This window comes from Phoca vitulina, unplaced genomic scaffold (assembly GCF_004348235.1).
Source record: "Phoca vitulina isolate PV1807 unplaced genomic scaffold, GSC_HSeal_1.0 scaffold2, whole genome shotgun sequence".
In the NCBI taxonomy this organism is placed as follows: Eukaryota; Metazoa; Chordata; class Mammalia; order Carnivora; family Phocidae; genus Phoca; species Phoca vitulina.
The window spans coordinates 51,759,631-51,772,925 of record NW_022589705.1 but is presented as its reverse complement, the minus strand read 5'-3'; the positions used below and the strand labels follow the sequence as shown (position 1 = coordinate 51,772,925).

General features: G+C 42.2%; 1 protein-coding gene across 2 annotated transcripts in view; it reads left to right on the top strand.

The window, feature by feature from the left end:
- The first annotated feature begins 410 nt into the window (after positions 1-410).
- PATJ (PATJ crumbs cell polarity complex component) overlaps positions 411-13,295 on the top strand; it is a 346,204-nt gene continuing 333,319 nt past the window's right edge. Inside the window, exon 1 of one of the 2 annotated variants that reach the window (XM_032427605.1) lies at positions 411-587. The gene's annotated coding sequence lies outside the window, so the exon portion shown is untranslated. The remainder of the gene's footprint in view (positions 588-13,295) is intronic. The other variant, XM_032427611.1, reaches the window with a different exon arrangement.

The following is a 13,295-nucleotide window of genomic DNA, read 5'->3' as shown; positions in this document are numbered from 1 at the left end:
TATTTCCGCCAACTAAATTTCACCAGGTGTACTTCTTAGAATTTTATGTTGGGTCAGCCAATATAGAAAACACAGGGGAAAGATGACCAAACTGAAATTGGGGACTATGGAGGACTAATTAGATCTGACCAAGTTTTCATCAATATCCTTTCATTTGCTTGACTTTGGGTCTCGCTCTCCGCCCAGCCCTCCTACAATACCTGCCCAGCAGGATCTCCTCACTCCATTAGCGCGGGCTGCCCCCACCACTTGGTGTTTTACCTGCCCACTCGGCCCCCAGACCCCACCTTTTCCAGGCTCTTGAACCCTCCCTCGCCCAGACGAATTTCACCTGCAGAAAACAGGGAGCCCACCGGCCCCGCACTCCCCTCCCCAGAGTCAGCCTCCCGCCGCCCAGGCTCCGCCGCCCCAGCCACCCGCGCCACCCGCGCCACCCCGGCGCCCCGCCCCGGGCGGGGAGGGTCGGTGCTGGGGAAGGGCCTGCCAGGTGAGGCGCGGTCACCCTGGGCCGCTCACTTCCGCCCAGGTGAGGGAGGGCCGACGTCGAGCCAGCCCGCTCGCTCGCTCCCGAGTCTCCGCCGGACCAGGTAAAGCGGGGGTCCTGGCAATGCGGGCGCGTGCAGTGCGGGGTGGTAGTCCCCGCGTCCCGAGGCCGGCGGGGAGCAGCTCTTCTTCCTGCATGGGAGCCCGCCTCCCCTGCCCCCGGCGCGCTCTCCGCCCGCCCTCCGGGAGGAGGTGGACGCGGGAGACCCCGGGCGCCGCTGGGCGCCCGGCCAGGCCCACGGAGGGTGCGGGGCGCAGTCCTCCGGCGTCCGGCCTGGGTGACCGCACCGTGGCCCCCACCCCCACCGGCTTCGTGCAGAGCTCGCCGGAGGCCGCCGGCCGCGGAGCCGCCCAGCCTCAGCAGGCCCTGCCGGCCCTCAAATCTCGGCCCACTTCTGTTCCGGGATTGGCAGGGATCACATTTTGCACCCAGATCGGTGCCTGCGCTTGGCCCCAGAGCTGGGCGGAGTCTTCCTCTGGTGAGGGTGAGAGGAGTGACCAGGTGGGGGCCTGCCACGGGGGCCCGGAGAAGGACGGGGTTCCAGATTTATCTGAGAGGACGACTTGGCTCCGGCCCCATGTGGGGCCGTGGGGTGGGGTGGGTCACATAGCCGAGTTCCCCGGCCGGCGGTCAGGCTTGGGCTCTGCTAGCCTCACTTTTTAGATGGGGAGGATCAGATGGAAAGTACTGTGGCCTCCAGGCTCTGGGGATATTGCTGGATTCCTGCTTTAAGTCAAGCTCAGGAAAACATTTTCAAATCCTCCCCTCCCGAGAGCCCCAACCTTCACGGCACACCTAGGAGGTGTGCCAAGTTAATCTCCCCCAGGAGCGTTCATCTGGCACTTTGTCATATCTCCAGATGGCTCTTATCACTTTGGATTCCAATTAGTTGTTTACTGGTTTGTCTCTGCAATTGAGAGCGTTCGCCTTTCAGGGCCCCATTTCTCTTAAGTTGCTTCTCAGGTGAGTTTAGAGTCTGGCCATTGATAGGTGCGCAACAGACAAGTGTTTCTTAAAGAGGAAACCTTCTGGAGACCTAGAAGAAAAAAATCTGTTACGCGGAGAATGGTTGATACCACATTCTAGGCTGTCTAAGCTCCTATTGACTGCCAATTCATTTGTACACATCTTTTTTTAGAAAAAAAGCTAGTGGGCGTAAAAACGCAAATTGCTTCATTGTGCAGTATCAGGAAAAGTTAGGGGGGATTGTGACTTTTAACTAAGATGAACTTGATGTTTCTAGGCCCCTGCGGCCTGTATCAGGATTATTAAAAATTTAAGATAATTAAAAAGTTAATAAATATCGGAGCTGGAAGGTACTTTATGAGATAGAATTTGTAAACTTCATTCTGAAGAGATTTGCTAATTGAGATCCTGTTAACAGTCACATAAGATGACCTTGACATTAGAATAATAGTTGCGTTTAAAATGGAAAAATTATATTAAGCTCTTATCTGTGTTTAGAGGCCTTAGTACATTTATTTTATTATTTTTAAAGTAAACTCTACCCCCAAGATCCGGGACTCAAACTCACCTCCCGGAGAGATTGTTACATGCTCTACCCGATGAGCCAAACAGGCACCTCTGAAGGCCTAAGTTTAAGTCGTGTATTAATATTAAACTATAAAGCTAACCTATATTCATTGTAGAAGATTGGAGAAAATAAACCCGCCTACCCCTGAAAGTAACCACTAATAAAATGATGGTATCAGTTAGTATTCTTAAAAAAGGGAAACCTGTGTATTTTCCCATAGTAGTGAGTTCACTACTAGAACTTTGTGATTCTTAGAGGTTCAGCATTCAGTAATCCTTATAATTGCATTTTTACTTAAAAACATTTAGTAATGGTCCTTAAGCTAAACAACCAAGTAGTTTGAATTTACGTGCTTTGTTTAACAAAAATACATTAGGTTGGGGAAGCCAAAATGGGGTTTAATTTGTAAAGATTTTGCTCACCTTGGTAGTAAATTTTTGAGAGACAGAACTATTCCACCTTTATATTTGAGATTGCTTGACTATTGCTATGTTTTTGTTTTTTTTTTTTTTTTAAGATTGATTTTATTTATTTGACAGACACACAGCGAGAGAGGGAACACAAGCAGGGGGAGTGGGAGAGGGAGAAGCAGGCTTCCTGCCGAGCGGGAGCCCAATGTGGGGCTCGATCCCAGGACCCAGGGATCATGACCTGAGCCGAAGGCAGATGCTTAACGACTGAGCCACCCAGGCGCCCCGCTATGGTTTTTTTATACTCAGATGTTTTTGTGTAGATTTGGATGCCTTTTTTATTTTTACTTATTTTTTCTTTTTTTAAAAAATATTTTATTTATTTATTTGACAGAGACAGCGAGAGCAGGAACACAAACAGGGGGAGTGGGAGAGGGAGAAGCAGACTCCCTGTTGAGCATGGAGCCCGATATGGGGCTCGATCCCAGGCCCCGGGACCATGACCTGAGCCGAAGGCAGATATTCAATGACTGAGCCACCCAGGCGCCCCTGGATGCCTTTTTTAAAACCCTCATTTTAAGTTCTGGTGCAAATAGAAATTTAGAGCCTGTCAGTACCCTTACTTGAGTCACTGGGATAGATCTCTGCTGAAGATGAAGAGCCCACTAACGTTCTGCATTTGTACAACTGTACAGCCCCTGGAGTTTGGAGACGTGGTATTGGGTCCACTTACCATAGAACTTGGCGAGTCACTTAACCCTGGTCCTCTGTTTTCCCATCTGTAAATGATCTACCTCACTGAGCTTCAGGGAGGTTGAAATTAAATCCTTGTTAAGAATGTGTCTTATAAACTGTGAGCCATGATTCTCCTCCTCTTTACTCCTCCACCGCGATAACTTCTGCTAAAATTATGGAGTTGCGCTATTTTTAATGGCAAGAACTGAAGTTTGTGAGTTATTTGATAAAAGGCATTGAGACCATGTTAGCTGGTAAACAAAAGTCTTTGCTAAAAACACTGTACAGGGATCTTTCTGAAAAGCCATGGGTTAATACTGTGCTGTCAACTTGGTTAGCTCCTTGCACATGTGACTATTGCGCACTTCACGCAGGGCCGGTTGGGATGGACATGTGCTGAAAATATAAAAGACACATCAGATTTTGAAGATTTAGTGTAAAACAAAAAGTAAAATACCTAATTTTTTTATATTATTTACATTTTGATTGTATATATTGGGTGAAGTAAAAAAATACTAAATTAACTTTTCCTGTTGCTATTAACTTTTTTCATGCAGCTACTAGAAAAATTGAAGTTACTTCTGTGGCTCACATTTTTCTGTTGAACTGCACTGAGTTAGGATTCAGTAAGAGTATGCTTATCCTTGAGAGGGTTTAGTGGACTGAAGCACTTAACATGCCTACTTACAAACAGGTTTTTTAAATTCCCAAGTTATCTGCCGCCCCCCCTGTATTCGTTGCATTACGGAACATTTTTGTTCAGTCTTCTGAGAAATAACCATTATGGAGTAAATAGCAAAATCTCAGCTAAAAAAATTACTAGTTTTTTTTGAAGCCCCTAAAATACCTTAAATAATTTTGATTGAAAGGAGATGTTGATAATAGTAGTTACTCTGTATTGAAGGTACACTGTGTGCCAGGATGCATGTTTTCCAATACCTTATTTAGTCCTTTCAACGGTAAATATATAGTAATTTTCATTAACTCTATTTTACAAATGAGAAATCTGAGGTATAAGGAAATATAATTGGTGCAAGAACACAGAGCTGGTCCCAGCCATAGATCCCAGATGTCTCCAGGATTTCAACGCTCCTAGGCTATAGAGTCTTCCTTATTTTATGAATCGGTGATTGAATCAACTGGAAGACAGTAGATTAGTGAGGTAGGTGTTTAGTTCTAATCCTGTTTTTGTGTTTGTGACCAATAGGAAACAATCTAAATGCTCATTCACAGGAGATTGGGGGAATAAATCATGGATTCCTACAGTGGAATACTATTTAGTAGTTACAGTGAATGAAGAGAAGCTGCATATATGCTCATGACTAAATCTTAAAACTGTAAAGATAAGGTAAAACAAATTGCTGAGGATAAATATACAGTATGATGACCATTTATATAGTTTAAAAACCTGTTGAACAACAATATTGTAAACAAAGGTAGTGTGTGTTTTAAGAATTTCAGATTTGAATTCTCTGTATATTGATTACATGTGTTTATGAAGCTGCCTTCAGGTTAAAAGAAGTTAGTAAGGGGCACCTGGCTGCTTCATTTGGAGGAGCATGCGACTCTTGATCTTGGAGTTGTGAGTTCGAGCCCCATGTTAGGTGTAGAGATTACTTAAATAAACTTAGAAAGAAAAAAAGTAAGTCTCTGTGAGATGAGCATTCTCTCATGTTGGTCTTACTCTTTTTTAAAAAAACAAAAACAGAACCAAAGTCCTGCCCTTTGTTTTGGTGCTCTGCACATCTTGCCTAGTTAGTAGGTAGCTTTCAGGGGCAGACCAGTCTTCATTTAGCTTTGACCCCTAACTGATGGGCATGACTTTGACAATAGGGGCTGGGTAAGGCTAAGGCTTCTGCCTTGAAGGGCAGCCAGTGCCCCTGGAGTTATTTTCTGGAGATTTTAATGAGGCTCCAGGACAAGGTAGGAGAAGGAGGTGAGTTTAAGTGGGTGTTGAGGGTTAGGTTGACAAACATTCTCTCACTGTTGAAAATGTGAAATTTCCAACTCTTGTTTTTTAAAGTCATTAACAGTTGACTTTCCCTCCTCCCGAGGTGAAATTTCCTCCTTGTTTTTTTGAAATTGTAGCAAGGTCTCTGCATCTGCAAAATGGGGGTGATAAATACTACATTGTTAAGATACATGAGATGTTTTACAGAATGTCCTTGCCTTTGGTGCATAGTAGACACCAAAAGGTGAATTATGTGATTTAGTGACAGATTAAATAGTCTGGGGAAAAGGTCAGGAGGAAGCAGGAGCGGAGGGTGAACATTGGTGGGAAGCCTAGTTTGGTCTATTTCACAATTTGCTAGGATTGTTTTGAATATCACGAGCATGCCGAAAATGCCATGACCATATTTCTGGAGAGAAGGGCATACGGCCTACAGTGTGGGGGAGAATTGAACAGAATATTTGAGGTGGAAACTAATCATTTATGAATGCCTGGGTCTTTTCAGTGAGGGACTGGCTGCACAGAGATCCATAAATGTGAAAATTGCCCAGTTTTGGGAGTATTTGTTTTTGTTTTTTGTCAATCATTAGAGAAAACTGCCACCAACAGAAAGATAAAAGCATACCATGAAACAGTTTAACTTTGTTCTCACTCAGTGGCCAAGTCACAGGCAGAATATTGATATGCATTGATTAACTTTGAATAGTTCAATAAGAAAATTAGTATTTAGCCAGTTGAATTATTCTGAAGAACTGACTCAATTTTCAGTTATGATTCTAACACGGTACCTTTCATCTTCAATTTCAACATGTCCTGAATATCTAACATTAAGTGCACTTAATTAAGCATTGGTTATGTTCTTTTTTTTTTAACATTTTTTTTTTTAAAGATTTTATTTATTTATTAGAGAAACAGCATGAGAGGGTCAGAGGGAGAAGCAGGCTCCCCGCTGAGCCGGGAGCCCGATGTGGGCCTCGATCCCAGGACTCCGGGACCATGACCTGAGCTGAAGGCAGTCGCTTAACCAACTGAGACACCCAGGCGCCCTGCATTGGTTATGGTTTAAGCATATGGCCCCCAAAATATCAGGATTGTTCTGGAATTTATACATCTGTTTCCAGAATTCCAGGAATGTAGTGTTTTGGCAGGAGCCAAAAATATATTATCTTTTATATCTAAGAGGTTTACAAAAGGCCTTGTCATTTGATAGGGACACAAGACTGTGACAGCTGTCTTGAATCTGTATTAGCATGGTAGCAACATGTGTTTACTTTGGCTAGGAAAATTTGTTTCCCATTTAATTGGTACCTCAGAAATGCTGAGCTTTGGGGACAAAGCCTTGATAATTAGATACAACCTGAGCTTTGCACTTCAAAGGAAGCAATAGAAACTTTACCTGGGTGGCTCAGTCAGTTATCTGCCTTTGGCTCAGGTCATGATCCCAGGAATCTGGGATCGAGTCCCGCATTGGGCTCCCTGCTCAGCAGAGTCTGCTTCTCCCGCTTCCCCTACCTCTCCTACCCGCCCCCATGCTTGAGCTTGTTCTGTCTTGCAAAAATAAATAAAATCTCTAAAAAAAAAAAGAAAAGAAACTTTAAGTTGTTTGTGGATTTATATTTTTGAATAACTTCTGAAATCATGACTTCATTTATAGTTAATAGCTTTTAGATTGTTCAAACTCCCTGGTTCCCTTGCGTTCTGGGGGAATTCCCAGTGAGGCGTTTGTGATTCGCAATTCATATCTGCAGTTAGATGCTGAATACCTGTACTTTACCAAACTGATTGCCAGTGATCTTTTTCTCCCAAATTTTCTAGCTAGAAGTATAAGATGTCTTGGGGTGTTCTATTCTGTGTGCTATTGGGAATCTGAAAAGTATGTTTCTCAGGGTCCTTAGTTCGCTTAAATTCTTGAACTGAGGAGGTTAATCTATTCAGTAAGTTTCCTCCTCCTAGAAATTTAAATTAAATTTCTAGCTCTGCATCAGCTTTTTTCCAAATATTCCATTAATTGGTAATGGCTAAAGGCATGGGTATAAAGAAAAGCCACAATATTATAATAATTTCCTTCAGTCAAATCCTACAGTGAACCAGGCATGAAAAATTCATGGCTCAGACTCTCTTGATCAATGATGGAGTGGAAGCCGCTGAGCATAATAACCACCCCTTCTCTGGAGGTTCTACAACTGGGAGGACAGCAGCACACTGTGGCATTTTAATATCTAGGCTATGACCAATTCTAGGTGGCCTCTCTCTGACAAGTTAGACTCCGCTTGACCATGTTTAAACAAACTTGAGATTCCTTGCTGTAAGCCCTGTTTCTCAGCCTAGTCAAATAGGTCAAGGTGGTTTGGTTGAAGATTTCTTATGACGGTGAAATGAGAGACCATTTAGCCTGTGTGCTGCTTACTGGATGTTGAGCTGTAGAGTTACTGCATTTCTCCCTTCTGTCCTCACATATCCTTAAGGCTTTAGTCCCCTTCCCTAGATATTACCTAACACCATGGACTGTAGTAATTTTCCAGGCCTGCTTGGTGGACAAAGTTTAGCCTTTATTAAATATGAGTCAGAAGGTTGGATCGCCAACCAGTTTCTACTCTTAACCCTTACTGAGGGATACTCTACCACCTTGGTTTTCAAAATGTACAGGATGATCCACTGGGACTGTAGGAAAATGACAATAAAACCTTGCTTTTTAGTGTTTTTATCTTACTGTCACGGCATTTTTTATTTTATGTATGTTTTAAAACATATGACCTGTAAATAATAGTATGTGTATATAATTATAAAAAATAAGGGGGTGCCTGGGTGGCTTAGTCGTTAAGCGTCTGCCTTCGGCTCAGGTCAGGATCCCAGGGTCCTGGGATCAAGCCCCGCATCGGACTCCCTGCTTGGCGGGAAGCCTGCTTCTCCCTGTCCCACTCCCCCTGCTTGTGTTCCCTCTCTCGTTGTGTCTCTCTCTGTCAAAGAAATAAATAAAATCTTAAAAAAAAAAAAGGTGAATGGTCAACATATTCTCACTGATGGGAATGTGTGTTTAAAAATGTTTGAGGACCACTAATCTATCCTATTACCAGAATTACCTTTTTAAATAGAAATCTGGACTCAATACTTCCCTACTTAAAAGCCTTTAATTACTTCCTGTTGCTTACAGGATAAAGACAGTCTACTTAGCATTATTTACAAGGACCCTCTCAAAGTCTATTTAAGTCTGTGCTGCTTAAACTGTCAGCGGTAAGAGATCGGGTTTCCCCTGCACCCCCAGTCTTTCAAGGACTGATATTTTTGTAACATAATTTATCAGAAAAAGGAATTGTTAGAGAAATGAAAATAAGAAAAGGTAAGTCAAGCTTTTATTACTAAATTGAATAGATCAACATTACTCTGCCACATTACATGGTTTCTAAATGCTTATTCCCAATTTTGGTGCTTATCTATGAGCCAAGCATCAATTTGCAGTCCACAGTTGCAGAAAAACAAACAAACGAACAAAACAAAAACAAAAAACCCACACACAAACACAAAAGAACACTTTTTTTTTGTCCTATTTTCAGAGACCTTATGCTAGGTCATTTAAAGCTAGTTAATATTCTCAGAAATTCACGAGCTTGTACACCTGTGTACAGTAGTTCTCAAATTGTGGCCTCTATGCTAGCAGCCTCAGGATCACATGGGAACTTTGTTAGAAATGCAGATTCTCTGGCTCACCTCAGACCTGCAGAATCAGAAACTCTGGGGGTGGGCCCTGGCAACTTGTGTTTGCACAAGCCCTCCTGGCGATTCTGATGCATGCTAAAATTTGAGAACCACTGACCCAGGGTAGCCCCACAGGTCATTCAAACTGTGACACTTAAAATTTTTTAAAATTTTATAACTGGAAGTTTGTACCCTTTAATCAGCTTTATCTATTTCACCCATCCCTCCACCCACCTCCCCTCTGGCAATCATCAGTTCTCTGTATTTAAGAGGTTTTTTTGGGGTTACTTGTTGTTTTTAGATTCCACATATGAGTGAAATCATATGGTATTTGTCTTTGTCTGACTTACTTCACTTAGCATAATACCCTGTAGGTCCATCCATATTGTCGCAAATGGTAAGGGCTCATTCTTTTTTTATGGCTGAGTAATACCTATTGTGTATATATATGCCACTTCTTTTCTGTCCATTCATAACGGCAACACTTTTGCGAGGGAAATGGAACACTATCCATAACGATGCCAGGTAATCTGAGGCTGTTTTAGGCAAACGAAGGCAAATGACCACTCTCCTTTTACACCACATTCTTTTTCTTTTGCGAGAGAAGTTTCTAATGTGTTCTCTTTCCAGCATTCCAAACATCCCCACACAGGTTTAGTCTGTCTCCCTTTGTGATTTCACTTAGTCCATGGCACACACCACTGCGATTGATGGTTATGCCTTACGATATAATTATCCTATCATGTTGTTGTTCTTTGTATCTGCTTGTTCTCTCATTAGGCCATCTCAGCCATTATCTTTTTTAGTTTTTAAGTGATAAAAATTAGACGTGCTTTTGAAATAAAATTCAAACAGCACTAAAATCTATGAAGTAAAAGTCTAATTTTTTTTAAAGATTGATTTATTTATTAGAGAATGAGAGAAAGAGAGCACAAGAAGGGGGAGGGTCAGAGGGAGAAGCAGACTCCTCGCTGAGCAGGGAGCCTGATGTGGGGACTCGATCCTAGGACTCCAGGATCATGACCTGAGCCCGAGGCAGTTGCTTAACCAATTGAGCCACCTAGGCGCCCCAAAGTCTAATTTTTTTATCTCCCATCCCCATTTCTAGTTTCTAGAAGTTATCACTATGAAATTAACTGTCTTTCTAAATCTAGAAACTTACACACAAACACATTTTCCCAATCAGTTGTGTGTGTTAATGTTCTTGTGTTAACATAGAGGGTTGAATTGTCAAAGCATGCTCATGTGAACGAGCTCAAACTTCACTAAACCAGCACCAAACCTTACTCATGATTCAGTGGTTACAGGCAGGAGGTAAGCACAGACATTCCTTGCTGGAGGAGTACCCAGCCAGTAGGCATTCCGAAGAATGTCACTTTTCTTCTTAGGACCGATTATCGACACACTTAAAATACCTAGTTACATATAGATTGACATTAAGTCATTTATAAATATATTTCTGACAGACTTTACCCACAATTTTTAATTTGCTTCCAGGAGTAAATTTCAACCTTAGGACACGTTTTTGTTTTGGGTTACCAGACAAGTTCTCAACAATATACAGAGAAACATTTTTCTCAAAGGAAACCTTTTGAGTTTGGGGAATCCTGAGTTTTATACTCCATTAGTTACACAAGCAGAAAATGTCTGTGTGGTTATCTCCTATCTTCTCATCAGCCACGACCCATAAATCCATACATTTTCAGATTATTTACAAAAAGCAATTAAGACAGATCAGGTATTGGGGCGCCTGGGTGGCTCAGTCAGTTAAGTGTCTGCCTTCGGCTGAGGTCATGATCTCTAAGTCCTGGGATGGGCCCCATGTCGGGCTCTCAGCTCAGTGGAGAGTCTGCTTCTCCCTTTCCCTCTGCTGCTCCCCTGCTTGTGTTCTCTCTCTCTCTCTCTCTCTCTAATGAATAAATAAAATCTTTTAAAAAAAAATCAGGTATTTACTGACATTTAAAAATAAGGGGCTGTTATCTATCAAAAACCTTTAGGGTGTTTGCAAGGGGTTCTGGTTATCAAGCTGGGAATCCTTCCCTGAAGGAGGGAGCCACAGGCTTACTGTTACACTGTTAACTGATTCCCTCCCATTCTCATTTCAATAGATTCAGACCTACTGTATTATTATAATGACTGATTGCTTTTGATAGATTAATTTTTCCTGGAGTTTTCTTTTTTCTTTTTTTTTTAAGATTTTATTTACTTATTTGACAGAGAGAGACATAGCGAGAGAGGGAATACAGGCGGGGGAGTGGGAGAGGGAGAAGCAGGCTTCCCACAGAGCAGGGAGCCCGATGCAGGACTCGGTCCCAGGACCCTGGGATCATGACCTGAGCCGAAGGCAGACGCTTAATGACTGAGCCACCCAGGCGCCCCTGGACTTTTGTTCTTAACAATGAGGTGAATATCTTTGTACAACACATCTGTGTGCCCTTTTGAAAGTATCTCTTTAAGGGAGACCCTCAGAAGTAGCCCTTCTGGGTTAAAGAGAATGCAAATTTAGTATATTGATAGCTATTGCTAAAGTTGCTCTCCTAAAAGATTGTGCAAATTTATATTCCCACCTGTTTTTCCATGACATCTAGAGTACGTGTTATTATTAATTTTAAAAAATTGCCCATCTGACAGTAAAGATTTGCATCTCCTAGTTTTAGCTTGCATTCTTTCTTTCAGAGAGGTTGATGTTAATGACCACAGAGCTGCTCTTGTCAATCCTCTTGGGCCTTAGGCTGCTATAGAAAAGGACAGTGCCACTGAAACGGCCTTTTGTTACTCAGTTACCTGTCAGTGGGTAGTTGTAAAGGTTGCACAGTTGAGATGCTGAGCTCATCAGCGGTTCCGTGATGCTCTCTTCAGCAGTTTGGTAGTTCGCACTGAATCCAGTGAACATTTGGATGGAATACATGGACCTTTTATCAATGCAGATGGCATCCCTTCTGGCTTTTAATTTGCTTTCCTACTTAGTGACCTTAAATTAGAAGATAAAGACCTCATTCAGCAACTGTATCCAGAGGTGATGTAAGAGAATTTTGACTATATAGTACTCCTATTTCTTTGATGGTTCACTGCAGCCTAGTGTACCATTACTATAAATGACCACCGTGAAAGTGCCAGTTTGGTCCTAGCAGAGGGTTTGCTAGCATTTTGAGTTGTGATTACATTACATTTTAGGCTAGTTTGAACCAGTCACTGGAATTAAAAACAGAAAATGGGGGCAGCTGAGTGGCTCAGTTGTTAAGCGTCTGCCTTCGGCTTAGGTCATGATCCCAGGGTCCTGGGATCGAGCCCCGCATTGGGCTCCCTGATCAGTGGGAAGCCTGCTTCTCCCTCTCCCGCTCCCCCTGCTTGTGTTCCCTCTCTTGCTGTGTCTCTCTCTGTCAAATAAATAAATAAAATCTAAAAAAAACCAAAACACACACACACAAAAACATAGAAAATGCCAATATGTTCAGAGGTTACATTTTGGAGACTCAGATGACAAGTAGGAATCTGGGACCGTTTTTGCAGCTTGGGGCTTTTTTTCCCCTTAATCTCTCTAAAATATTCTTCATCTTTTAATTTAGATGTTCTTTTCCACTTTTCCAACCCAGGATCCTTTTTTTTTTTTTTTTTTTTTTTTATACAAAATCAACTTTATTAAAGTATGATTTGTGTACAATAAAATGTACTGATTTAAAATATGTAGGTCGGGGCACCTGGGTGGCTCAGTCGTTAAGCGTCTGCCTTCGGCTCAGGTCATGATCCCAGGGTGCTGGGATCAAGCCCCACATCGGGCTCCCTGCTCCACAGGAAGCCTGCTTCTCCCTGTCCCACTCCCCCTGCTTGTGTTCCCTCTCTCGCTGTGTCTCTCTCTGTCAAATAAATAAAATCTTTAAAAATAAAATAGGTCAATGAATTTGGACAAATGTATACATCTGTGTAAACACTAAGTACCCCATTCAAAACTTAGAACATTTCCATCACCCCAAAAAGCTCCTTCAAATCCTTTCCCAGTCAGCTCCTTTCTACCCTGCACAGGTAAACTAATCCATAACTATAGATTGAACTTCATGTGAATGGAATCATACAGTCTGTAACCTTTTTTTGTCTGGTTTCTTTCCCTCAACATACTATTTTTGAGATGGATCCATGTTGTGTATATTCGTAATTTTTTTCATTTTCATTCCTGAGCATTCTGTTTACATTCTGTAATTTGCTTATATAGTCGTCTGTTATTAGACATTTGGGTTTTTCTTAGTTCAAGGCTTTTATAAATAAAAATGCTATGAACATTCATGTATAGGTCTTTTGTGAGTTTGTATTTTCATTTTTCTTGGTAAGTATTTAGGAGTGGAAGTGCCGAGTCATATAGTAAGTCTATTTTTAACTCTGTAAGAAACTACCAAACAACTTTTCAAAGTGCACGTACCATTTTGCGTTCCTACT